This window comes from Asparagus officinalis, chromosome 9 (genome assembly GCF_001876935.1).
Source record: "Asparagus officinalis chromosome 9, Aspof.V1, whole genome shotgun sequence".
NCBI lineage: Eukaryota > Viridiplantae > Streptophyta > Magnoliopsida > Asparagales > Asparagaceae > Asparagus > Asparagus officinalis.
Window position 1 is genome coordinate 68,267,705 of NC_033802.1, and position 15,107 is coordinate 68,282,811.

The window sequence follows — 15,107 nt, forward strand, 5'->3', positions numbered from 1 at the left end:
AGTCGTGCTACCTTGCACACATGCAGGTATGGTAATTCGACAAAATAACGATATTCTTTAGTCCTATATTTCTCACTATTCACTACAAGAAATTACGTCTTTAACGAAGGGATTTCCCTTCGTTAAAGAGCTGAAAACCGTCGTTATTGTATGCTAACGACATGAAAAAATCCCTTCGTCACCCGTCGTTGAAGCCCTCTTCGCTAAAGGGTCACGAAGGGATATACCACCCGTCGTTATAGAGTGTATAATGACGGAACATATTACCGTCGTTAATATCTACGACGGTAATTATCACCGTCGTTACCATTAGTGACGGGGTTATTTTCCCGTCGTTACCATCAGCGACGGGAATATTTTCCCGTCGTTATAATTAGTTACGGGGATATTTTCCCGTCGTTACTTTAAATGACGGGTTTTCATTCCCGTTGTTATTGTGTAATGATGGTTTGTACGCCCGTTATTATTGTGTAACAACGGGTGACAACCCCGTCATTAAAGGCCAATTAATGATGGTTGGATACCGTCGTAAAAGTCCTCATGGTGGGTAATTAGTAACCTATCAACGATGGTGCTTTCCCTTCGTTGATAAACAAAACGTTGTTTATAAAACCGTCATTATAGACTACAAATTTCTAATTTATATTAATGATAATTTTTCCATTCATAGATAACTATCATATTATTCTCAATATGAAACTAAGATTCACAACACAAATATATTAAAAACACTCAATAATGAATAAAAGAGAAATAAAAAACTCCATTCATTAATAACATCAATAAATAAAATTCCATCATTCTCAAATATTCAACACTAATAACAAGTGTTAATATCCCAATTATTCTAAAGGAAAATACGTGAAGCTATCTAAAACAAATTAAAATAAAAGTTTGGGGAAGACACATTCTTTCATCTCTAATCATCGTCAAAAGAAGACTCGAGCTACCCCTCTCCTAATCCTGCATGGATAACCTGAAAAATTAAAAAAATCACATAATTAAGAAATATCAATTAAGCAATTATTATCTTATTAAGTAAAAATCTCATTTTCTCAAGTGCAAGTAGTCAATCATAAAAATATATAAGAGATTTTATAATAAATAATTACTTAGTCCTGCACATGTTCTCGAGTTTGTGGAGTCAATGAAGATGGCTGCCTAAAAAAATCTCCTGCATAGCTTTCACTTGTGACTCTAAGTGAGACATCATTTGTTATTGTTGATGTTGTTGTTGCTCCTGCTCATATTTCATATCCTTCAAACAAAAAAAATGTTCAGCCGAGAAAATAATTATGCCTCTTTTGTATGATGTCCTCTACAGATACAACAAATGACAGTCTCCTGCTTAATCTTCTATATTTAAAATCGACATCTTTAATGGTGAAACACAAAAGAAAACGGAAAGTATGACCCTTATTATGCAAGATAGATAGGAATAACATGAAACACAAAAGAAAACGGAAAGTATGACCCTTATTATGCAAGATAGATAGGAATAACATGCCATATGAGTCAAAACCATGGTAATAGAGAAAGGGTAAGCTATCTAAGGTATCGTTGAAGAATGGAGATCTATAGAACCAATTTCATGTGGTTAAATAGTAAGTGTGAAATGAACTTGACATTAACTATGCTCAAAGTTTCCCATAACTTCTCGAGCATTAATTAGGTTCTCATAATATTACATGCGTCATCGGTGTTTGATGGGGATCAGCTATCTGCAGTGATTTTTAGACAGCCTACAAGAGGACTCATTAAATTTGAACTAGGCTCTAGCCTTGTACAGAGCTTGATGCCAAAGTAATTACAAAGGGATTTTTTTTAATTCACTGGGCAACCTTTTAACAGATCTAATTCATTGGACAGGTTAACATCTATTGCTGAGGAAACGTTTGTGATAAATGAAGAAGAGAGCTCAAAAGAATATCACATTATGTTGATTTCACTTTTGGGCTGCTTAGAAAAAATACACATTGTTGGGAGTGCTCTAACAACTAAGAATAGCATATAAACATTTTTTAACAAGTTCTGCCATGTTCCAAAACAAATAAAAAGGCTTCTCAGCTTGCAACCAGATGATGCATGAGTAGGACATGCTTAAAAGTTTTGACATCTGTGTCAAGATAGTGTAGTAGATAACAACGGATAATATAGACTATCACTTTTGTTCTTCTGCCATGAATTAAATCAAACTACTTGCATCTGCTTCTGAATGTAGATTACCTCAAGCTCAAAATCTATCAAAAAAATGATCCCAAAATATGTGGTTCAAAGTATTGTATTTTTTCAAAACATCACCTTTTATGCCTTACAACATTCATGAAAATTCTAGTTGTTTATTATCACTATTTCCTGAAACCTCCATCACGTGATGTTCTTTCCTTATCTGAATTTTAGAATAATCAAGCAAAATAACTTTAGAAGGATCATCCTCATGGAAGCATGTCTAAGAACCTTGCTATAATGCATCAACAAACAAGTTAAAGAACAAGAGAACATACCCAACTCCTTTTGATCGATCGTCTCGAGTTCCGATCCATGATCAGCCGCACGTCTCTAACCTGGAAGCCATAAATTAATTGCTTGTAAATCTAACATCATTAATGAAGTAATACTTATACAGTTTGCAGCTTAAAAATGCATTGCCATGCTTACTACACATAACACCACCCTAAGGACTGCACCCAATATGGTGAGCAATCAAACTTCCAATTCTTTTCACACTCACCAAATAAAAGAATGTTGAGCCACAAAAAAGTCATTATAATAGGCCTCATTTAAGGCACAGAAGCATTTACTGCAATAAGAAGCAAGTGTATCTCAATGTATGTACTGAAGATATTGAAATAGAGAATTGCCTACCAAAAGCTTTAATCCTAATAAGATAACAAGTTACGAAATATTTTAAATAATAAACTGGGCAGGGGAGATAAGTATACTTGTACTACTATGTAAGCTCAGATACCTGTGGTTGCATGATACATGTAAATATCAGAACACTCTTCTCAGATGGATGTGTAATGTCAATACAAGAAGCTAAACCTAACAAATTAAAAACAATCATCAACCTCATATTATTGTGTGATAAGAGGACCAAGTAACTCATTCCACTAACCTTCCCTGCTTTCGAGAAGAATTCATAAACATCCCTCTCTGTCGCTTTCAAAGGCATCTAAAATCACAAAAGAGAAAAAAATTTAGAAGTTGGCTGTGTATGGATGAAATGAGAGGCCACACTTCCACCTCTTGTCCATTGAACACATCGACCACAGGATCTACAATTTGGACTCCAGCCTGCAAAAAAAACGGTTAGACCATGTCTTTGCTTCTACAAGAAAAAAGAATTAAGTAAATTCAGAAGTTAACCAAGGTTGGATAAAGGTATACCAATGACAGTCACCTTTGACTGACATATAGCCTATCTCTCGCGAACAAATCAACTATAAGCCACTTTTTGTAGCATAAAATAAACCAATTGGACAAATTGTCGCCAAATAGTAGTCTGGAATCTAAAAGCATTTAATCTAGATAATGGATATCTCACAATAAGATTTTAGATTGTCTACTAAAAATCATCTGCGGAAACATGGTTTACATCACAGCGTATTATGCTTCTGCATGACACGGCCTTAGTAGTAGGATAAGTCTAGGGGCTTATACACCCATGTAACTGATACAACAGAAAATATCCAAATTCATAAATCTTTGCATGTACCATATTATAAGATATGCTGCTGATATAATTGGAACTGCCTAAAATTTCAAGCTCCAAGGTAGGAAATCAACTTAGGATGAATTGCTTCAACAATTTGATAGTAGAAAATGCAGTAACTTTATTTTCTTGTTGCATTTTCAAAAAATGAATAGAGAATTTGGCACAAGCCTAGATTCATGTGCACATATATATTGACATACCAAATATGTAATAAGTGCGAGTTAATACTAGATGAATAGGATATTTGATTAGGAAATAACAGTGCAGAAATAGATGAAGACTACTCTAAAACAGGCCAATATCGCATGCGCACAAAATTTTTGGTGAATATGAGAGTGTAGGCATCAAAAAATGCTAATAGATATCCCAAGCATAGATAAGATCATTCAAAAATTCACAAGAAAGGATTTCATACTGTTTTGAAAAAATCAAAACAAGTATGAACTGTCTCGCCAGCGAGACAGTCTTTGCTGTCTCGCCAGCGAGACAGTGTTGAAATAGTCAAAACTACATTTGTAACTGCCCTACACGTGTCCATTAACTGCCAAGGGACGTGGGAAACATCATGGGCGAAAATCACGTGGATAACTGCCAAAATAACGGAGTTTGAAACGTGGGAGAACAGTTACAGCGAGAAACTGCCATTTTCCGAGACAGCATTTACTGTCTCGCTGAGCGAGACAGCAAATTTACTGTCTCGCGGGTCGAGACAGCAAACGCTGTCTCGCCCAGCGAGACAGTAAACACTGTCTCGCCGTACTGACTTCTTCGATTGTTAAGTTTTTGCAGTTACTGACCCTTGAGGCTATAAATACCCCCTAGGGTCACTTCTGACGAGGATCGAGCATTTGTTAGAGCATTCCAGAGCAGAGAGAGAGCAGATTTGAGTTCTTTTCTTGCAACGCCTTGAAATTAAGCTTCGACTTGATTTTAAGAAGAACGACTATCTTACTTCGATAAGATATCGTTTCAATTTCTACTTCGATAACGAAGTTAGAATCATAAGCCCCCTCTTCACGATCTGTGAATCGGCGGTCCACGAACCAAAGCGTTCCCGGCACAGGCAAAGTCCCACGAAAACGAGAATTGATAGACGATTTTCGTGTTTGTTTCTCAAGAGTTGTAATTTTTGATTTGTTGTGTAGAAAAAGTCTTATAAAAAGATTATTCTTTCGAATTTGTTGTAATCGAACAAAGTTATAATGAATTCCACAGCAGCGACTTTTGAACCAAACAAGCTGGCGACCACAGTGGGAGCCAGCGGTCTCGCTGCCGAGACCACTGCCCTACACGTGTCCATTAACTGCCAAGGGACGTGGGAAACATCATGGGCGAAAATCACGTGGATAACTGCCAAAATAACGGAGTTTGAAACGTGAGAGAACAGTTACAGCGAGAAACTGCCATTTTCCGAGACAGCATTTACTGTCTCGCTGAGCGAGACAGCAAATTTACTGTCTCGCGGGTCGAGACAGCAAACGCTGTCTCGCCCAGCGAGACAGTAAACACTGTCTCGCCGTACTGACTTCTTCGATTGTTAAGTTTTTGCAGTTACTGACCCTTGAGGCTATAAATACCCCCCTAGGGTCACTTCTGACGAGGATCGAGCATTTGTTAGAGCATTCCAGAGCAGAGAGAGCAGAGATTTGAGTTCTTTTCTTGCAACGCCTTGAAATTAAGCTTCGACTTGATTTTAAGAAGAACGACTATCTTACTTCGATAAGATATCGTTTCAATTTCTACTTCGATAACGAAGTTAGAATCATAAGCCCCCTCTTCACGATCTGTGAATCGGCGGTCCACGAACCAAAGCGTTCCCGGCACAGGCAAAGTCCCACGAAAACGAGAATTGATAGACGATTTTCGTGTTTGTTTCTCAAGAGTTGTAATTTTTGTTTTGTTGTGTAGAAAAAGTCTTATAAAAAGATTATTCTTTCGAATTTGTTGTAATCGAACAAAGTTATAATGAATTCCACAGCAGCGACTTTTGAACCAAACAAGCTGGCGACCACAGTGGGAGCCAGCGGTCTCGCTGCCGAGACCGCGGTGTCGCAACCGATCAAGATCATCATCAATGAAGAGATCGAATACGAATTCGATCAGGCGAAGTTTGAGGAGTATTTATCATCCTCATCCGCGAAATCTTCCTCGTCTCGCAAATATAGGAAGATTTCGAAAACTTTCAAGTCTGCAATTCCAACGGAGGCCGCAGACAAAGATTCTGGCTCGATCGTTGTTAAGGAATCTCCTTGCAACGTCCCTGCTCAAAACGACTCTACACCAGTTACGGAGTCGTTGATCAATAGCTCACCGGTGCTGACGAAAAGAGCTCGTCAGAGACAGCGTCAGCGCCGTGCTCGACAATTGGCTAAGGCCATGCAACAAACCGACGGGGTCCATTACTATGCGGACCTAGAGTCGAGGAAACAGAAAGCGGTTCAATTGCCCCAACGGCAAAATAATTGTATTTCTGCAAAACTTACGACGGAGGAGTGGACTCTCGTCAAAAGGGCCCGTTCAACCCTCAAGGAACGGATACAGAGGCGTAAGGCGAAGGCTGCCCAAACTCGCGCTCTTCGTCAACAAGCGCAAGGAACCAAGAAAGAGACAGTGTCTGAAAAGTCACCGAAGAATCGTAAAGTCTGGATGCCAAAGACGCCGCAAGCATCTGTTCCGGGCCCATCTACTGCGTCGTCGGTGAAACCCTGGGTTAGCCCAGATTTGTCTAAGTTTAAAGTGACAATGGCAGATCGCCTCGGTCCTTCGGTTGACGATCGAGGCAAAGCCCCAGTTAAACAACCATCAGATGCTGCAAATAAACCCATAGTGGTTTCATATGCAGGGGGTCGTAAACACCCACCTGTCAGAACCTCACAAGTCCAGAACGAGAGAATACCAGTTCACTCTCGTTTAGGACCTATGAAAACTCCACTCCCGCAAGGGGGTGGATTCAAAAATTCAACTTTGGATCGCTCAGAGGCGACGACCAGTCGTCCTATGTATGTTAACAAAGTTCAGAGGCAAAGGATAGGTTGCTCGAATCACAATAATGACGAGCTGTACTATCAGAAGAAGAATTTAAGAAAGAGGATTGTCCGAGAGAATGAGTCCCATTGCGCTTGCGAGAGACTCATCAAAGCAGTGCTGACAGAATGCGGATGCTCTAAGAATAATTCAACAAGAGTCTCCGTATTTCAAAGATTGTCCAATGAAGCGTCAAAACCCAAAATGAGACGTTTCAACAAGAAAAAATCTGTAATCCAACGAGATGAATTCCCTGAGGTCACTATCAACATGACCAACAAAGGAAAGAAACAGTTAGTTAACCCCGACCCTGATTTCTCTCCGGGAGGGAGAGTTGAGCAGGGTCTTTCTCAAAGGATGGCGCGATTACAAAGAAGAGCCAACCTACGACGAGATTACAAGAGAATGCACGAGGGGTTATCTTCGGACGAAGAATTATCAGACACTTGTTCTGCTGTCGCTTCTGACGACACCACATCCAGTGTTGGACAAGCCAGAGAATCATTTGCAATTACGCCAGATCAATTGGCTCACATGCTGCAGGAAGCGTTGGCTAAACAACGCGAAGAAATTAGAGCTGAGTTCAAAACCGAAATGGAGTTGACTATGCAGCAGATGCGGGATTTGCAGGTTCAGCAACACCAACCGGAATCAAGCCAAAGAGCAGAATCCAGTCGGCGTAATGAAGAGGATGAGACGATATTTGAAGATCCTCCTCCAGATAAAGACAACTCCGGAAGCGATCCGACCAAGTCAGCCACTCAACCTCCACAGATCTATTTGAAGAAAAGCGAGGAAGAGGACAAGAAGATGCACGATCTTGAGAGCAAAGTCAACGCTTTGATGACGGCTCAAGAAGTGAAGAAAACGGGCATCCCATACCCGTACCCGAGGGAGTGGGACCTGATTCCTTATCCCCAGAAATTTAATTTGATTAACTTTACTCCTTTTGATGGCAGGGGTTCACCAACTCAGCACTTGATCTATTTCAAGTCGCATCTCGGCGCAATATCTGGGAACGAAGCCCTGATGGTCCGGTCATTCGTAGGAACCCTTCGCGGGCCTGCCTTCGATTGGTACCGACGCCTTAAGCCTGGGAGTATCACTAGCTGGGCAGACATGGAAGAGTTATTCCTCACCAATTTCTTCGACGACGACACGGAAGTCTCGATCGGCACGTTGTTGGATGAGAAGCAGAAGGATGGGGAATCGGTTGATGTCTTTGTCAAACGATTCCGGGACAAAGCGGTGAACTGCAGAGATCCACTCACTGAGGAATTTATTCTGCAAACATGTCATAATAATCTGTCCTTGGATGTATTAGAAGTGGTGGGGGTTGTTCCCTCTAAAACTTGGAAAGAGATGAAAGTAAGAGGTGAACAAGCTGAACGCTTCCTCAAGAGAAAGAATTTGGAGCGAGGTTTGCCACCAGCTAATAATCAGAATCAAAATCAAAAGCAGAACTTTAACCCTCGAGGCAGAGGAAGAGGGTCTGTAGCCGCTGTGGACGCACATCAGACGTCACAACAGCCACCGCAACAACCGCAACAATCATCCTTCCAGTTGGCGCCAAACCAGAATCAACAGCCTTCGAAGCAGTTTAAGAATTCTGAGCCCAGATTCCCAAAGGAATACTCTTTCAAAGATGATGAAGTTCCGGTCATCTTCAAATACTTGTTAGAGAACAACAAGATCAAGCTTCCACCGGTCACAAACCAAGAAGAAGCAACGAAGATCAATGACCCAAAGTATTGTGCATATCACAGAAGGGTCCACCATCCTACTAAGACATGTTATGTTTTAAAGGATAAAATTCAAACATTGATTGATGTTGGTATTGTGACACCGAAGCCAAAGGAGAAGAAGGTAGGCGCAAACGCGGTCTCTATTAGCTTCGGATCGGTTCCTTTGTCCTGGTTTCAAGCCGAGCCAGTATCAAAGGTCAAGATGCAAACCATCAACGATGACCCTCATGGACAGCGCCAGAAGGGGCTCGTATCTCACACAGCCCCCAACGGCGAAATCCTTTGGGTTCATCCGGATTTGCTTGAAGATGAACAGTGGACGACACCCACATCAAAGAAGAAGTCAAAAGGCAAGGGAAAGGAGAAGTCCTGCTATGGAGCCTCGGCGATTCCCGAGAAGAACGATGAGGATATAGCAGCTTTATCACTTTCTGATGGAGAACAGGAAGTTTTTGCTACAAGAAGTGGAAACGAGTACCATTATAGGTATCCGGAAACCTCAGATCCAAATGCCAAAACTCTTACGGAGCTGGGGGTAGCCATAACTCCACCAGTAGCAGCTGAAAAACCTCAGAAAGTTGTTAAGCAAAAAGAAAAAGAACCTCAACACAGAGAGGTTCAAATTCCGAAGCAGTCTCGTTTTAGTCGACCGATTGGACGAGACAAACCGGAAAGCTCGAACGCACCATATCGTTTCGACGTTATGGCTCAGCTGGCTAATATCCCAGCAAGAATCACATTGTACGAGTTGCTGCGCCTCTCAAAAGAAACCAGAGAAGCTTTACAAGAAGCTTTGGCTGATTCTGAAGTATTCTTAACTCAGGTCAAGCCAGCTCCTGAAGAGCCAGAATCGTCAGTGCAGCATTGCAATCTGGCAGCCACCAAATTTCCTTGCATTGCTTTCACAAAAGAAGACATGCAAGTCAGGAATTCAAAGCATGATAGACCGTTATATTTTACTGGATATATCGGTTCGAGCATGGTTAACCGGATCCAAGTCGATCCGGGTTCCGCTGTTAGTATCATGCCACTTCGTTTGATGTACCACCTCGGAATTCCCGCCAGCAAGTTAGCCTCCACTGGAACGGTTATCTATGGTTTCAACACAAGCGGGTCACGACCGTTGGGAAAAATCCGGGTGAAGTGTCAACTCGGAGATCTGAAGTCTGAAGTCACCTGCTATGTGATCGATGCGGAGACTTCCTATAACTTACTGTTGGGTCGCCCATGGATCCACGGTAATCTTATAGTTCCCTCCACCCTCCATCAGTGTTTGAAATATGTCGACACTAATGAGGAGGTCAAGACGGTGGTCGCGGATAAGCAACCATTCAAGGGGTTAGAAAATTACTTTACTGACTCCCTTCTTTATGGTGCTGAGTCCGAAACTGAACCATCGGCCCATGGCACGGACAGCGGAGAAGAAGCTGATACCGAAGCCGGGCTCGATTATAGTGAAGGTCTTGTACTAAATGACATTGAACCTCTTGTAATCGATCTTGACGGTGATGAATCGTCGGACGAAAGTTGTAACTGGCAGCTTGCCGATGAAATAATAAACCATGATTTAGAGTACTCGCATTGTCTAGATGACGTAATGCAGAAATTGTATGACGACTCTAGTCTACATATGCCACTTCGTTCGTCTTGTACGGCGACGAAACACCTCCAAAGCTCATCTGGAACAACTATGATCCTACCCGCAAAGGCAGGGGGTGAAAAAGAGATAATCTTTGGAAAAGGGGAATCATCCCCCACTCCAGATCATTTCTTAGATAGTAATTCGGATGAAGAAAAACCCGGGCGACACTTCTCTCGGTATAGTTCTCAAGCGAATGATTATATGATGAGTCGAGGCTATGACCTTTCACTTGGTGAAGGCCTTTATTTTGGTCAAGGTATTAGGGTTCCACCCCGTTCTACCTATGTACCAAAAGGAAAACCAGATAATTACTACAGTCGTAATAGAGGTCTGGGTTATGATTCATCCGAAGACGATTATGGCCAACAGATTATTAACCAATTAATAGACAGGAGTGGACATTCATCCGATACTTCAAATTGGGATTCTGACGTGAGCATTGGTGAAAGATTCAAATCCCTAATGTCGAACATGGCGACGGTTGACCCTTCCACAACAGAAGAAGACGATCAGTTACCTGTTTGGGAAGATCCATGGATGCATTACATGAATATCCAATACGGTGATCGATTTGAGCAAAGAGAACCTCCTACCGAGGATAAAGTGGTTCAAGTTAATATGGGTGACGAAAATAATCCGAAGCCTATATTTATCAGCGGTGATCTCCCGCCAGACGAAAAAGAGGAATTAATTGCCCTCGTTAAAGAGTATATCGACGTTTTCGCATGGAACTACGAAGATATGCCAGGACTCGACCCAAATGTAGCAATGCATACCCTTAACATAAAATCGGATGCTAAACCTGTCAAGCAACAACAAAGACGGTTTCGTCCGCAAATTATGGAGGCAATAGAAGCTGAAGTTAAGAAGCTAATTGACTCGGGTTTTGTCAGAGAGGAACAACATCCTGAATGGTTGGCCAATATCGTTCCAGTCCTCAAAAAGAACGGAAAAATCAGAATCTGTATTGACTTCAGAGATCTGAATACAGCATGCCCCAAGGATGATTTTCCCCTACCGATTACGGACGTCATTATCGACAACACATGCGGGTTTGAAAGAATGTCGTTCATGGATGGATTTTCTGGGTATAATCAAATCAAGATGCATCCGGATGATGAAAAGCATACAGCTTTCAGAACACCTCTTGGCGTCTTTTGTTATACCGTTATGCCTTTCGGTTTGAAGAACGCCGGTGCTACGTATCAACGGGCGATGACGAAGATCTTTCAAGAACACCTTAGGAAGACAGTCGAATGCTACGTTGATGACCTAGTCGTTAAGAGTCGTGATAAAAACGACCACATTAACGATCTGAAGACAATGTTCGAACTTATGAGAACTCATCAGTTAAAGATGAACCCGACTAAATCCTTCCTTGGAATGTCGAGCGGTAAATTTCTTGGGTTCGTCGTCACCACAAAAGGTATTCATATTGATCCTGATAAGGTGAAGGCGATAAACGAACTGCAGCCTCCAAGAAATCTTAAAGAACTCAGAGGATTGCAAGGTCGATTAGCATATATCCGTCGGTTTATATCGAACTTGTCCGGAAAATGTCAACCGTTTTCCAAACTCGCAAAGAAAGGCGTGTCGTTCATTTGGGATGAAGCATGTCAGAAGGCATTCGAAGATATCAAGAAATATCTAGCGAATCCACCTATTCTCGTTGCACCGAAATCGGGCAAGCCGTTTTTGATTTATGTCAAAGCGACGAGCCATTCGTTAAGTGCCTTACTTGCACAAGACGACGATAACGGTCACGAGCAAGCTGTGTATTATCTGAGTCGTACATTGGTAGGAGCTGAGTCTCGTTATCCGATGATTGAGAAGGAATGCCTCGCTTTGGTATTCGCGATTCAGAAAATGCGACATTATTTAGTCGGACAGACGATTTATGTCATTTCCAACATAAATCCCGTCCGAGTGTTCATGACCCAACCGGCTTCCATGAATTGGCGTTTGGCCAGATGGGCTTTACTCTTATCGCAATATGACTTGTACTTCAAACAGCAGAAATCTGTTAAAGGACGAGCTATTTGCGACCTTCTGGCAGAAAACCCTACGAAGGATGTAGTCGAATTGTACGACGACCTGCCAGATGAAACTCACGAAGTTAATACCACCTCACATCAACAAGTGTGGCAATTGTACTTCGATGGGGCTTCCCGATCAACCAACGTGGCAAGTGCACCCGGATGTTCTAAAATCTCCTCAGGAGTGGGGGTCGTTTTAGTTTCCCCGGAAAAGCACGTCTTGCCTAGAGCATATTCACTGACTGAACCATGCTCTAATAACGTAGCTGAATACAATGCATTAATAATCGGACTTAATTTCGCCAAAGAGCTGGGGGTCGAATACCTTGAAGCTTTTGGAGATTCTCAACTGGTGGTTAATCAAATACGAGGAGAGTATGAAGTCAGAAATCGAGACCTGATTCCATACCACCAGGTGGCCATCGAAATAGCAAGCTCGTTTGAAGAATTTTTCATCGAGTACGTTCCGCGTCTCCAAAATACATACGCGGATGCATTGGCAGCATTGTCAGTATCCTTGGCTCAACCTCCCGAAACAGAGCAATTAATTACAGTGAGGACTCATCAGCTTATTGTTCCAATCTACGATTCGAATGCTAAAGAGGTATACTCAACTGGAGTTGAACCCGAAGTTCGAGATTGGCGTTTTCCTATTATTGACTACGTCTTACATGGTATATTACCTGAAGATGTAAGAGAAAGGGAATCGATTCGGCGAAGAGCGCCGAGATTTTATTACAATGCCACATCGCAAACGTTGTATCGACGAGCTTATGATGGTCTTTTACTTCGTTGTCTATCCAGTAAAGAAGCGGAACAAGCACTCAAAGAGGCACATAATGGGATATGCGGTGCACATCAGCCCGGTCCTAAACTCTGCGACCGACTTAGGAGAATCGGATATTATTGGCCAACTATGGTGAAAGACGCAGTCGATTACGCACGACAATGTGTAGTGTGTCAATTGCATGCAAATTATATGCACATACCCCCTGAATATCTGCATCCTTCGGCGACATCGTGGCCGTTTGAAACTTGGGGAATGGATATAGTAGGTCCTATTTTTCCACCTTCGGTTAAAGGGGACCGTTTCATTCTGGCAATCACCGATTATTTCTCGAAATGGGCAGAAGCAGTTCCACTTAGAGAAGTAAAGACGACCAATGTCATCAAATTTATCAAACACCATATCATATATCGGTACGGTGTGCCAAGGCGAATAGTGCACGACAACGGTCCTCAGTTCGTGAGCAACGCATTCATCAAGTTCTGCGGTAAATTCGGGATTAAAGACGTTTCGTCGACTGCTTATAATCCTACAGCTAACGGATTGGCCGAAGCTTTTAACAAGACTATCATCAAAATCCTGGCAAAATTGGTGAAAACCAATAAGCGAGATTGGGATGACAAACTCGGCGAAGCTCTCTGGGCTTATCGTACGACCGTCCGCACGCCTACCGGAGCCACCCCGTATGCTTTAACGTATGGGTGTGAAGCCGTTCTTCCATTGGAAGTGCAGATTCCTTCTCTCCGTATCGCTCTCGTAACGGGAATGACGACGGAAGAACATCATCAGAAACGTCTCGAGGAATTAGAGATGTTAGATGAGAAACGCTTGGAAGCTCAACAACAAATCGAGTTTTATCAAGCTAGAATTTCTCGGGCTTTCGATAAAAAGGTCCGACGACGAAGCTTTAAAGAAGGAGATCTAGTTCTCGCCGTTCGAAGACCTATGATTCTCACTTCTAAGAAGAAAGGCAAATTTGAACCTAAATGGGAAGGACCGTTTGTGATAGAAACAGTCTATTCGAACGGTGCATATCGCCTGGTTACCCAAGATGGCAACAAATTGATGATGCCAATAAATGGGAAGTTCCTGAAAAAATATTATCCGTAATATATTCAGGATAACCTGTGTAAAGCGGGAAGTTCCTAGAGAATCCTATATAGGATATTTCAGGATAACCCGAGATCAGTTCACTATTTTAAATGAGAAGCTGGTCATTTGAATAATTCACTGTTCTTTTACAACTTTTGTTGAGATGAGATTTAATGATAGTTAATCTTTCCTCAGCAAAACCTTGTAATATAATCATGGAAGATGAGATTTGATGATTTGTAATCTCACGCTATGAAACCCCCATCGGTCGGATTGATCAACGATCATCAGTATGTATCAGTCGACAGATTATTTCGTGTCAAATTCTTATGTTTAAAATCAAAATTTCCCACCGATTAGTTTGTGCAAATCAACAAACTCATTGTTATTTGCACCCTACTCCTATTCCTCACTTGGTCAAACCTTTAAACAGTTAGGACCAAAGCCAAAATCCCCTCTCGATTCGTTCCATGAACGAGAGGTCCACAAATTGAGCGATCAAACCTTCCTACAGTTAGGATCGTCTCAAAATTCCCACTTGGTCAAACCTTACTACAGTTAGGACCACAACCAAAATCTCCTTTCGATTCATTTTTGCGAACGAAAGGTTTACTTTTGAATTGAGTAATCAAACCTTATGACAGTTAGGGTTATTCAAACCAACCTATTTTCTCTAAGTGGAGATTCCACTGTGAGTTTCCTTTTCATCAGGAGATAGAATATAAAATTCTTCCTCTCCGATTCTGGGTTCATCTCTACCAACAAACAAGAGACCAGGAGATAGAATATAAAATTCTTCCTCTCCGAGTATGGGTTTATCTCTACCAACAAACAAGAGACCAGGAGATAGAATATAAAATTCTTCCTCTCCGAGTATGGGTTTATCTCTACCAACAAACAAGAGATTGAGAAATGGAATATACAATTCTTTTTCTCTCCGATTTTGGGTTCGTTGTCCTATATAGGAAATGCAACCTATTCACACTTTGAAATCCATGTTGTTCACACATGGGGGATGTTATCTCTATCCCTTATTAGAGATAAGCCTACATCTAACACATGT

The 15,107-nt window shown here is 41.6% G+C and overlaps 1 long non-coding RNA gene across 2 annotated transcripts; it reads right to left on the minus strand.

The window, feature by feature from the left end:
* On the minus strand, positions 907 to 4,057 carry LOC109824611. 2 transcript variants are annotated; one of them, XR_002242695.1, is made up of 7 exons: positions 3,247 to 4,057; positions 3,119 to 3,175; positions 2,969 to 3,045; positions 2,732 to 2,800; positions 2,505 to 2,564; positions 1,113 to 1,258; positions 907 to 976 (listed from the first exon to the last, which is right to left on the minus strand). It is a non-coding gene; the product is annotated as an uncharacterized LOC109824611 (long non-coding RNA). The 2 variants fall into 2 exon arrangements; XR_002242694.1 differs by lacking the exon at positions 2,732 to 2,800 and having other exon boundaries at positions 3,247 to 4,054.